We start from the raw sequence: 13,546 nt of genomic DNA, 5'->3' as shown, positions 1-13,546 counted from the left end.
TTTACTTGCAACATTTTCCACCAAGCCGCTGGAAAAAATTCCTATTGGTAAAAAAGAAAGATTTTTTTATATTGTTAGTAACGTCATGAAGGTTAATAGAAGGAAGTCAGGATTCAATAGAAAGTTTAATGACGATTGTGGGAGTTGGAGCTAACATATACTAGAACAGTGTTTTACAAGAAGGAGAACAAATTGATCGAAGTGAGAGAATTTAAGAAGCAGTTATGTATTAGAAACCCGAGAAAAGGAACATATACCACATTGCGGCCACAACCAAACGATGATAAAATAATAGTGACTAATTAAAACTTACTACGCCAAATTAGCAAGTGATAAATCATATAAAAGAAAAATAACCTGGCTCGAGAAATATTTAAATCAAGATTTTCCGTCTATTTTCATAGCAGAATATATAGGAATACATCCAGGACATGTACATCACGGTAACTCCAAGCATAAGAAACAAGCGTATGTTAGAACTCGCCCCGAAGTGTTGGAAGAAATCAGTGACGGTATGTCCAAGGGTTTAGGTGCAAAAAAACTTTATGATCATTTGCAAAAATCAGAAAGCTTCACCGATGGCGTAAGAAACCTAGAGCAATTGCACCGAAAAAAATATAATGACAAGCAAAAAGGAGGTTTTCAATCTTACCAAAAAAATTATGCAGACGACATTTTACAGGTAATTAACATGGCTGCTACACACAACTTTGTGAGGAAAGTAACCCATGGAAAAGAAAGACCCACTTGCATTCATTTATATGTTGACAACCACATAGAAAACATTAGGCAATTTTGTTTACCCGGAAATGCAGTACTTGGAGCAGATAAGACATTTAACTTAGGTCAAATATACGTGACAGTCACAAGTTTTAAACAGTTGGCCTTGATTAGGACTCGGACAGGAGAACATCCAGTATTTTTCGGACCTTTATTTTTGCACAACAAATCAGATTATGAAGCTACTTCGACTTTTTTGGATATTTAAGTGTTATTTTAAATGGAGATTTTAAAAATCTTATATTTGGATCGGACAATGAAAAAGCCATGCATAAGGGGGCATTGCATGCCTTTACCGGCTGTAACCATGTTTTATGCAATGAACATTTAAAGATGACTTAACACGTTATTTGCGCGACAAGGTTGGTGTTAGCCAAGATATCCGCAAACATGTTTTAAAGCTATATGACGAGGCAATTGTAGCTGAAACAGAATTGCATTTTAAAGCAAAATCTAACCAAATTTACGAACAATGCAACGATCAGCCTGAGGCTAAGCAATGTTTGCGCCAATTTCTGGGCTTGGCAAAAGAAAAACAATGGAAAAACATCAACAAAATTGGATATGTTTGGACCAACAACAACAACTGCGAATCACTGAACCATGTTCTAAAAAATAAGGCTGGGTGGAGGCAAAACAAAATACCTGAATTAATTACAATGATTTACGATATAGTCTTATCGCAGTATGTCGATTTAGAGAAAGCCTTGATGAAACTTGGGCCTTTTCATCTTGTCCCTGGCTATGAAAAATTTGGTATGGGAGTTAATGATTGGCTAGCTAAATCCCAGAAGGAGCAGTCGCAGCATTTAAAGAACTTTATGACATTTCGCCACACTCAAAGGGCTAAGCAGCACTCAACGGATAACACCCTTCTCACACAGCAACCTCCATCAACAGCAGTAAAGAAACGAGGCCAAATGGAAGGAATGAGAAGCCAACGAACAAAGAAAATGAAGCAATGAGCTCGACTCAATTGTAAAAAGAATGTAAGTGATTAATGTTTAATTGCAAGTCACCCGTGTATCTCAAATATATTTGTTTGTCCTCGGTTCGAAGTTATAATATTGTGGTTTATTTGGCTTCCGTTTAGTTTAGGTTTTTGTGTCGTTTTTGTAAATTCCTGTTTTTTGTTATGACACTCTTTTGCAACACTTTAAAATACTGGATATTCTGGTAAAGTTTTGTTTTCAATAACTGTTATTTGTCACAGTAATATTGTATATTTTACAGCCTTTACCTTAATGCAGACATTTTGTTAAACCCTGGTACAACGTTAATGTTTTTTTTTCCGGCGCGGTTACATCAGGTGATAAGTTTTAAAATAAACAATGTTCTTTGGCAGTTTGTTTTTTACTCAACACGAGTCCAAATCCGGCCAATAAAATAGGGCCACCATATTTTCAGCATCAAAGAAGAGGACATTTTTTTCCCCAATTTACCTACAACTATTGTGCAGCTATGATAGTATTGAATCAGGTATGACGCAGTCCAACATGGTAAACAAAAATGAATACAATTTTTGTTATGGTTATGAGATTTTGTGCACATAAGTTTGTCTAAAAAGTTCTACAGCGTGCTTTGGGAAATGGTTGATTTACTACAATTTTTTACTTGTGGTTCAGTGTACTGGCTAGCCACGGGCGATTTTCTTAGAAATGGTGGTTAGAGGACCTTTCGAATAGTCTGTTCCATTAGTCCCTAGATCATGTAATGAACATATTCCTAGATTTTAAGGATACTAGCATGTCGACTTTTAAAACCAGAGAGTATCTAATAAGGGATTGTTTACTGAGGACTAGGACTGCGGAGTCAGAGTCGGACTCGGGACTCGAGAAGATCACGTAAAACTAGCCGAGTCCCGAGACCGACGTGCGCAGTACCAAATTGTGAAACTGATATGGCCGCCAACTGTAAATTGTAAAGATGGAATGGCATATGGTGCATATTTTCCAACCATGTATTGTGAGTGGATGGATTGTGGCTACACCCCTATTAGTGAATTGCCGAAAATCCAACGTATTTATTTCCGTAAATTGGCGGAATACAGGCTGTCGAGTAGGGGTCGGGAACTTTTTAGCTAAGTGAGCCATAAAAGTCAAATATTCATATTTTTTTTTCCAGGAGAGCCATATAATACTTTTTACATAGGCTATATATATGGTTGGAAAAAATAGTAAATTGAGCAGGGCCGTTTATTTAGTTCTCATTTAAAGGACAGGACATAATATGCACCTAAAATGAATTAGCTAAGTTTGCCCAACTTTGATTACGGAGTTTCATTGAAAGAATAGCGCCTTTTAAATATAAAGAAATTCGCGCGAAGCGATGAAAATTTGCTAATATGTGTCAATAAAAGGGAAATACAGAGCGGTTGTGGCCGCTTGCAGTTTTACACAAAGCAGTCGTAGCCGCTTGCAGTTTTGTTTAGACTTTAGATCATGTTCAGAAATGATAGCTCAAAGATATATCTGCAAGCAAGATTATTTCATAACGAGCCATATATGGCTCGCGAGGCAACAGGGGACGTGGCGTTATTTTGCACAATGTGCGATCCTTGCGATCCTAGAGATCCGAGCGATCGTAGCGATCCTTGCGATCCTAGCGATCCTTGCGATCCTTGCGATCCTTGCGATCCTTGCGATCCTTGCGATCCTAGCGATCCTAGCGATCCTAGCTATCAATTTTTGTGTAGTAGCGGCCATTAGAAGGCTGCAGCCGGTTATCACGTTTTTACGTTATTCGCGCCTTGTTCTTTCGTCGTTTTTCTTCACTGTATATATACCTCTGCAAGGTTACAAGTTCATATGCCCTGATGAAGATTACCTGGATAGGTTATCGAAACGTCGGTACAGAATAAATAATTGTTGAAGAACCCTCTTTATAATTGCACCCTTAATATTAATTTGTTTTGTAGCATTTATGAGCAGCAGCCTGCCACAACAGTCGATCACAGGCGTGTCACACCTTCAATTGTTTACGTCATAAACGATGTAGTTATTATTACCTTTGTTATATTAATGTAGTTTTACTACTTTTTAGTCATTTTCATTTTGCTCTCTGAATAGAACAGTGTTTCTTAACCTTTTTTTTACTGGGGGGCGCACCTAGAGATATTTTAAAACATTGCGGCGCACCTTGCGAGCGAAGCGAGCGCGAAATTTTAGAGGTGTACCTCTATTTCTCTGAAATTGCTTGCCATTTTTTATTATATAGGTTTATAGTTGCATATCTTTGAAGAGACCCCAAGCCTTGAGACCAAAATAAGAACAACGTCAACTTCGAAATAAAAGACAGTTAGGGAGTAGGCGAAAAAATGAAGAAATCAGAAGACCTAAACGGCCAAGAAAAGGACAATACAACCTTTTATCCAACCCCAAACACCGCCCATAACTAACACCCACTCCCCGAATATTTTTAACCCTAGCCCAATTGCTAACACCACCAACTAACGCCTATAAGCCCAAACAGAGGAAAAAATCCGGGGCCAAAACAGCGGTGCCCAAATGTCGACAGCAAACGGCCAATGCCAAACATGTATCCCCCAATCATCCCATACCCCGTTCGCTACAGTCCTGGGCGTAAATTTGACTTATTCCGATTAATTCGGAGCTTAATTCGACATGTTTAGGTCTTATCTAGACTATTTTAGATCGTATTCTGTCGTGGTCATTGATGCGAATTTGGTGTTATTATCTCGGTGGCTTAGTACTATCGTATTATGGAAATTCTGACTTAGATATTGTTGCTTTGTAGGTATTCTTGTATTTTCTACTTGAAAGTACTGTGGAATCAATGAGCTAAGGCTAATAGAAAAGTAAAAATACATGTTTTATGTATTAAATTATTTTTTTCCTTATGCTCGCGGCGCACCTGGCAGACTTCCATGGCGCACCAGTACGCCGCGGCGCACCGGTTGAGAAACGCTGGAATAGAGTATTGCGCTAAAACTCAGTCAGTTGCTTCTCGAAACGGTTTGCTATCATATTTATTTGTGTTCGATGCGCAGTTCATAACGGCAAAAGCTAAACAACAAAAGTTCAAACTTTTTGAATTTTTATTAGTACTATACCGTGTTTGTGTTGTGGTTGTTAAAGAAAAACGTGACTCGAAAAAAATTGTGCCTCACCATATAGGAACCTCACCGCACGTCACTGCTGACCTATTATAAAAAAACTATCAACGATTACATAATAACCAACCCGGCAAATCACATCCTTATTCCTCATGTTAGGTGGGATGCTCAGCTGTCCTTCGCGGCGTTTCGATTGAATTTAGTGCTAGATTGAAAAAAGAAAACACTGCTCGCCAGAATGAACTGGAGAGAAATATGGAAGTGCTCGAACACGAAATAAGTCGTGCCAACAGTCCTGCTGACCCGAGGCTTGCGGTTGAATTAACACAATATAAATGCAGATTGGATCAACTAGTAGAAAACCAAACGAAGGGTGCAATAATTAGAAGCAGGGTGCCCAAAAAGGGTAAAAAAAAAACATAAAATATTTTCTTAAGTTACAAAAGCATCATGCGGTTAAAAAATCGACCAACCGTCTTAAAAATGGTGACCACGTCTATACAGATCAAAGTACAATTTTAACAAAGTTATCACGTTTTTTTGGAGACCTATACAAAAGAGGCAATACGAAATGCGTCCAATCACAAATCGACCTTAACCTGGCAAACCTGAACCTTCGGAAATTAAACGCTTCCCAGCTAGAAAGGACCGAAGAGCCTATCTATCTCAACCGCCGAAATTAAGTCCGCAATTAACACGATGCCTAAAAATAAATCACCGCGGGTCTCGACGGATTGCCGGTTGAATTTTAGGAAACGGTTTGGCCCGATGTAAAATCTCTGTTTTGCGAAGCTTGGGACTACACTGAGAATATCGGTCAATGTTACATCGTATTTTCCAATAATTACCGATTTCTATGAGACATTGGTGCTGTAACCTTTCTGATACATGTGGTCTTTTTTTTTGCCTGACTGACGTGGTGTAAGTTGTATTGCTGTTTTTTGTGTAAAAGGATGTATTGTTACTCGTAAAATTATTCTTGGTGAGTTGCGTTGTGTGAAATATGGATTTGCAGCCCTGATAATATCTCAATATGTAAAGTAATCTTTGCTAAATTTGCTACGACGACACAAGTAGTCAGTTCGCCCAGCATTATGGCTCTTTTATGTAGTATTTACCAGGGCTTTGGAGCAGGAGCCGGAGCTGGAGCCCGGAGCCCGGAGCTAAGCATTTTCTCTGGAGCCAGAGCCGGAGCCATTGTTATTATTTTTGTGGAGCTGGAGCCGGAGCCGGAGCCATTTTTATTATTTTTGTGGAGCTGGAGCTGGAGCCGGAGCCGGAGCCCTTTTTATTATTTTTGTGGAGCTGGAGCCATTTTTCAATTTGTGGTGCTAAAGCTAAGAAATTATATTTTGTTCCATCTCCAACGTTAGTTAACTAAAAGCAATTTTTAAAACCTGCCATTAAATAAGTGACTGGTGGCACCGGAGCTGGAGCCGGAGTCATTGGGTGTGTGTTTGATGGCTCCAGGGCTGGAGCCGGAGCCAAAGGATATGAGTTTTACTACTCTGGAGCTGGAGCCGGAGCCAAAGGATTGAGTTTTACGACTCCGGAGCTGGAGCCGGAGCCATTTAATAATTGCCTGATGGCTCCGGAGCTGGAGCCGGAGCTAATGCTATTTTACGGTGGCTCCCAAGCCCTGGTATTTACACTGCTCTTGTTTTTCAGTGGCTTTTCTTGTGAACCTTTAAAAGAGTGTAAATCTCGCTCTTTCTTGACTACATTTGGACTCCAGCCATAAGACCTCAATTGGAATAGATTCAAAGTCGGATTTAAAACTAATTAGGAATAAGATCGAAAACCGATTAACGTCAACTTCGGAATAATTCAAACGTTACAACTTCACCAACGCAACTATAGGTCCTATATTTTAATAAAATCTACACTGGAATAACACCCAGAGCGGATTAATATCATCAATGCAAATGACAATAAAACGGAATAGGATATACACCATAAGAAAAAGACCTAAAGCTGTCGTTAAACTATCTAAATATGTTGGATGAACACCCAATTCGTCAGACTACCATCCAAAATTATGGGAATAACACCAAAATACTCCAGAATAAGGTCCAAAACTGTCGGAACATGACCGAAAGCCATCAGAAAAAAACCTAAATTGGTTGGAATAGGACCTATGTAGTCTCAATTGAATCTTATACTGACGGATTATGACCTAAAGCTGTCGGAATAAGGTCTAAAGCTGTCGGAATAAGCCGTTAAGCCGTCAGAATAAGGTATAAAGCTTTCGGAATCCGGTATAAAGCTGTCAGAATAAGGCATAAAGCTGTCGGAAAAAGCCTAAAGCCGTTGGAATAAGGCCTGGAGCTGTTGAAATAAAACCTAAAGCTTTCGGAATAGGACCTAAAGCTTTCGGAATAGGACCTAAAGCTGTCGGAATAGGACCTAAAGCTGTCGGAAAAAGCCGTTAAGCCGTCAGAATAAGGCCTAATGCTGTAGAAATAAACCTAAATTTGTCTGAATAAGGTATACAGCAGTGTTTCCCAACCTTTTTTACACTAGTGCCCCCTTGGGCTCAATATTATTTCATATCGCCCCCTTCATCTTGTTTTACAGTAAAGTATTATATTGATCGTTGTCTAACATCGTAGTGTCTTCACTTTCGTTTCGATAAGCTGTCAGTGATATTTTACGTTGTCTAACATACATTCACTATGGGAACTTATAGATACATTATTTCACCAGGTTATGTCATTACCAGGAAAATTTGAGCTTTCTGCACCAAGAATTTAAATCAGGGGTCGGCAACCTTTTCTAGTCGCCAACCAAACTCAGAAAGGTCTCCGTTTTTTCATCCATACTTCTAATGAAAAGTGTAAAACGCGTTAACCTTAATAGATAATGTAGTGTTTGTTTTTCTTTTTAAGTCCGGGCGCACCTGGCGAGCGAAGCGAGCGCGATTTTTTGGGGGTATACAGGCATTTCTTTTAAATTTCCTGCTAGTTTTTATTATTACATTGCCAAAAAAAATGTTAAAGAATATATGTGTAATATTTTTTAATACGTTTTCCGTTTTTCCGTGAAACAACGGTGTAAACAAACTGGACGTAGAAAGATCATTCGAAAAATTTTTCGACGTACTAAAGGTAAAATAGTCAAAAAGTATTTTAAATGAACTCCATGTCTAGTTGTCAAAGGGGCGCGGCTGGCCGAATCGGGCGGCGACCCCTGCTTTAAATATACAAACATTTTGCCGCGTATAAAACGGTGAAACGCAACAACTTAACATAAGAAAGCCAATTATTACGTAACAATGGTCGGGAAACTACTACAATTCGCAGTACGGAAGTTGCCATAAGGTTAAAAGTTACCTACAATGCTGTTTGTTACTATTTTTATGTGAACCTTTTACAAAATTTTGCCATCAGTACTTTCTTGTAACGTTCCCTTATGTGCGTTCAGCGCCCCCCAAATTAGAAAAAGACCCAAAACGCCCCCTTGTAAGTCGCCAACGCCCACAAGGGGGCGGTACCGCCCACGTTGGGAACCTGATTTAGACCGTATTGCGACTATCAGGTTTTAGTCCAAATTTTGGCACTCTTTAGAAGCCGTGACCCCGGTATATGGACTCCCAACAACTTGTTCCCCTGCTCACATTTTACAAAAAAAACTCACACAACGAGAGAAGTCTCCAAAGTCACAACAAAAACACAATTAATTTTCTTGAAGAAACAATTTAAATATTCTATGCTCGTGGCCGCCTGAAAACTGGTCTAACGTTTACGAATGCATTGTGCACTTACAATAGTGTCCTGCAAACCATGGTTTCTACAAGTTACAACTACATTTTACAGTTATGCACGTCGTTACGAGGTTAAGTGCCATGCTTGTATGCTATAGGTCAGAGGTTCCCAATTTGGGCGGTACCGCCCCCTGTGGGCGTTGGCGAGTTCCAAGGGGGCGTTTTGAGTCTTTTCATGATTTGGGGGGCGCTGAACGCACATAAGGGGGCGTTACATGAAAGTACTTATATCAAAATTTTATAAAAAGTTCACATACAAATAGTAACAAACAGACTGTAGGACGTAGGTAACTTTTAACCTTAAATGGCAACTTCCGTACTGCGAACTTGTAGTAGTTTCCCGACCATTGTTACGTAATAATTGGCTTTCTTATGTAAAGCTGTTGGTTGTTGTTGCGTTTCACCGTTTTATACGCGGCAAAATGTTTGTATATTTAAAGCAGGGGTCGCCAATCTACGGCCCTCTACCCGCCGACTCTTTGACAAACTAGACACGAGTCCATTTTAAATACTTTTTGACTATTTTAACTTATTACGGGCGAAAAATTTTCGCGCTGCGCGAATGATCTTTCTACGTCCAGTTTGTTTACGTTTTGATGCTGTCTTGAGACTAGATCAGCGCTTCTTTACTGTTGGGACGTGGAAGGCAGCAAAGTGTGTCGCGGACAAACGGAAAACGTATTCAAAAATATTAGACATATATTTTTTAACATTTTTTTATTTTTTCGCCAATGTAATAAAAACTAGCAGAAAATTTAAAAGAAATGCCGTTATACCCCAAAAAAATCGCGCTCGCTTCGCTCGCCAGGTGCGCCCGGACTTCAAAACATTAACATTAAAAAACACTATTACACTTTTCATTATTAGCATGGATAAAAAAAATCCGAGGCCCGCCTGATTCACAGTTGTTTTAACATTTTTCTTAGTTAACATTTTGCGCGCCCACAGAGACATTTATGAGTTTGGTTGCGGCCCGCGACTAAAAAAGGATTTAAAGTCTTGGTGCAGAAAGATATGAATTTTTCCTGGTAATGACATAACCTGGTGAAATAATGTATGTATAAATTCCAATAGTGAATGTATGTTAGGCAACCTAAAATATCACTGACAGCTTATCGAAACGAAAGTGAAGACAATATGATGTTAGACAACGATTAATATAATACTTAACTGTAAAGCAAGATGAGGGGGGCGATATGAAATAATACTGAGCCCAAGGGGGCACTAGTGTAAAAAAGGTTGGGAAACACTGCTATAGGTGGTCTTAACAGCATCCTCGCAGCGTTGCAATGTACCAATGTTATCGCGCACTTGATAAAAGTCGCTATTTATAACTCTTTTAGGCGTGAGCTCTACTGCAATAAGAAATTTTTTTTATATGTAGTATTATTAATAATCCCGTACTGTCCGTTTGTCGTTTAGTCTGCATTAAAAGCTACCTTATGCTTAACCCTCGAAGCATGCCTGTGAAGTTAGGTAAATTTGGACTTATTTTATTTAATTTTAGGCTATGTTATAATGATATAATTTTAGCTCACAATCGCCTTGCACACCATGGCACGCTTCTCTCTTTTAAAGATCTATTATCGAAAATATAACAGCTAATACAGCCTTTGCTAATTAGAATAAACTACTTTAGGCGTGTTTTTTGCTTTTAATGAAGATCAAATCACGATGAACATGCTCGACATACTTATAGCCTGTTAATATATCACTTCGAAATCAGGCCTAAACAACACTTTACCTAACCCCAAACGCCACACATAAGTACATCATTAACTCCCTTAATAATTTTAACCTTCAACCTGTTTTCTAACCCCATCTATTACCCAGCAATAATGCAATGTACCTACAGTTTCAGGAGTTATTTTGGCCATTTAGGCCTAATTGTGTTGAATTTAGGAAGTATTCCGGCAGATTTAGGTCTTATTAAGACGGTTTTGATAACAAAATTCTGCTTTGGTATAGTTGCTTTTTAGGTCTTATTGTGTGTTCCCGTAAAGGACCGAAATCACACTTTAACTTAGGCTTGAACATATCTAACTTGATTGCAGTTGCACATGCAAGTTTTTTGAAAATATTTAGTTCATAAAAGTGTGATGTCACCCAAATTTTTAGGCCTCGCGCCAATACAAAAAACATTGATCTGGCGCGGGCCCCTGCCAACGCAGCCTTAAGATATTCTCGACACTACAAAAAATGTTTGCGCAGTAGAAAATTTTCTTAGAGGGAACATTGCTCTACAGCCTGTATTCCGCCAATTTACTTAACTAAATACGATGGATTCAGCAATTTACTCATATGCATGTCATATAATTCATTCACTCACAATACATGGTTGGAAAATATGCACCATATATGCTATTCAGCCTTTACAATTTACAGTTGGTGACCATATCAGTTTTAAAATTTGACACTGCGCTCGTCTGATTCGGGAATTACGTATTTTGACATAGTCCTACTCGAGCCCCGAGTCCGACTCCAATAAAACAAACCGACTTCGTCGAGTCCCGGATCCGACTCAGCCCTGGTCCCTCAGCCCTGGTCCTCAGTAAACAATCCCTTATTAGATGCTCTGGTCTTAAAAGTTGACATGCTATTATTCTTATAATCTAAGACAATGATCACAAAATGATCGAGGGACCAATGGAAAAGACTGTTCCGAAGGTCCTCTAAACACCATTTCTTAGAAAATCACTCTTGGCTAGCCAGTACACTGAACCAAATAAATCAAGCTAACTTTACATGTAGCTAGATATTTCCTCTTTCCACACAAAAAAATGATAGAGTACATATGTCCCCGGCCACCAAGGAACAGGGGCCCTTTCAAATCGCCCTTTCAATTGACTGGGTATGATTCGCAATTTTATTAATTTGGAACATAATGATTGGAGGTTGTAGCAAGACGTAATAAAAATATCAAAGCCCATACAAAAGTAGGTATCATTCTGAAAGTTTCGAATAACTCTTTATTCATTTCCAACATGTATTACAAGTATTATATAACCTTTCTGATTTTTTTCAACTGATGTTGTCCTCTGTTGGATATTTCCAGTTGGTCATTTTGTTATAATCCTCCGCTTTAAATTTAGTGTTTTGGTATATTGAACTGTTTCACACTGTTATCTTTAAATTAATTTTGACCACATATCTTTTATATTATGGACCGCTTTTCCTCGTATCATTAGATCATTGTCAGACCCTTGCCAATATTACAATTCCCCCCGGTACTCTATCCTTCTTTTTATATAAAAAAGGCAAAGTGTGCATGATTTGGCGGACTAACAGTGGAAAGTTCATCTGACTCCAAAAGTTCAATATCTAATAAGACTGTATTAAAATTTTTGTAAGTTATGATTTAAGTCCCTTTTTTACATATTCAAAAAAATATTAGTTCTTGGCCCTAATTGAAAAAAAATCATTACTCAAAATCCTGACGTGATGGACAAAAATGAATGCCAGATTTGAACTCAGCACCCTCAAATTAGTCAAACAAGGTTGGCACCTTGGCTGGAGCAAATTTGCTGTAAAATGTATAATAATATATATTACACTTACAAATAATACTAGTGATCGCAGTTTGAAATTCCAGAGTTTTTTTTTTGCTATATACTGTTTGGGTTTAAGTGCGGGAAAAGGGTGGGTTTAAAAAGGAATTTAGTTGTTGGAATTATTGGGAAAGTAAGTACTGAAGTTGAGGTGCGGTTCGGGGTTAGATAAAAGGCTGTATATAGGCGTCATTTGGCCATTTATTTCTTATTTGGACTGGTCCAGGTCGTATTCCGGCGAATTTAGGTCTTATTCCTAAGGGTTTTGTCATGATTCAGAAAGCTTTAGATCATATTCTGACTGTTTTAGGTTTTATGTCAAAGGATTTTGCTTTTATTCCGACAATATTTGGCCTTATTCCGATGATTTTTCGTTCAATTCCGACGTGTTCAGGTCGTATTCTATCGGGGTTTGGTCTTATTCCTAAGCATTTTGTCATAATTCCGAAAGCTTTAGATCATATTCTGACTGTTTTAGGTTTTATTTCAAAGGATTTTGCTATTATTCCGACAATATTTGGCCTTATTCCGATGATTTTTCGTTCAGTTCCGACGTGTTCAGGTCGTATTCTATCGGGGTTTGTTCTTATCCCTAAGCATTTTGTCATAATTCCGAAAGCTTTACATCTTATTCTGAAAGAATTCGGCCTTATTCTAATGATTTTAGGTTCAATTTCGACATGTTTAGGTCTTATTCAGGCGACATTAGGTCCTGTTCTGATTGGTTTTGGACTTAGTCCTGTGGTTTTAGAGGTTATTCCGTTTTAGAAAGTACTCCGTATGGTTTTGATTTATTCCATCGTAGGTTTTATTGCTAAAAATAAATTATTCCAACGTAGGTTTTAATACTGTTTAACCCTTATGACAAGATTGCTCTTATTGCGCTATAGGTAGATTTTATTCAGGTGTAGAACTTATTCCGCGTTCGGTCAAAAAAAATCGGTATTATACATAAATAGTGCGTTGTACTTATTGAAGTGTCGGTCGTGTTGTGTGTTCCCCTACATTTGCCTTAACTCTTGGTAAGTTTATGCGTGTGACGTCATAATGAGGCCTTGTTTGTTAAATTGCTTGTTTTATTTAGTTAAGGCGTTTGATAAGTAAGTGACGCTGACTGCTTAACATTCTTCCGGTTCCCCAAATAGTTGGTAAGCATAATATTTGAATTCGTACCACGAGTTAATCGTATTTGACACATTGCCTTTTGTGTAGAAACCGTCTCCTTCCTGTACTGTGCCAGCTTCTTTCACTCGTTCTTCATTTCAACAACAAGCTTCAAATTCAAACTGTGTGTGATTGTTTAGTGGCTGAAAGAGACGCGTTTCGCTACAAGAATTTAGCCTCGAATAGCGTTCTGCGCATAGACCGGGGCGCATACAA

Source organism: Ascidiella aspersa, chromosome 4 (assembly GCF_963924565.1).
Source record: "Ascidiella aspersa chromosome 4, kaAscAspe10.2, whole genome shotgun sequence".
Classification (NCBI taxonomy): domain Eukaryota; kingdom Metazoa; phylum Chordata; class Ascidiacea; order Phlebobranchia; family Ascidiidae; genus Ascidiella; species Ascidiella aspersa.
Note: the sequence above shows the minus strand (reverse complement) of the source record.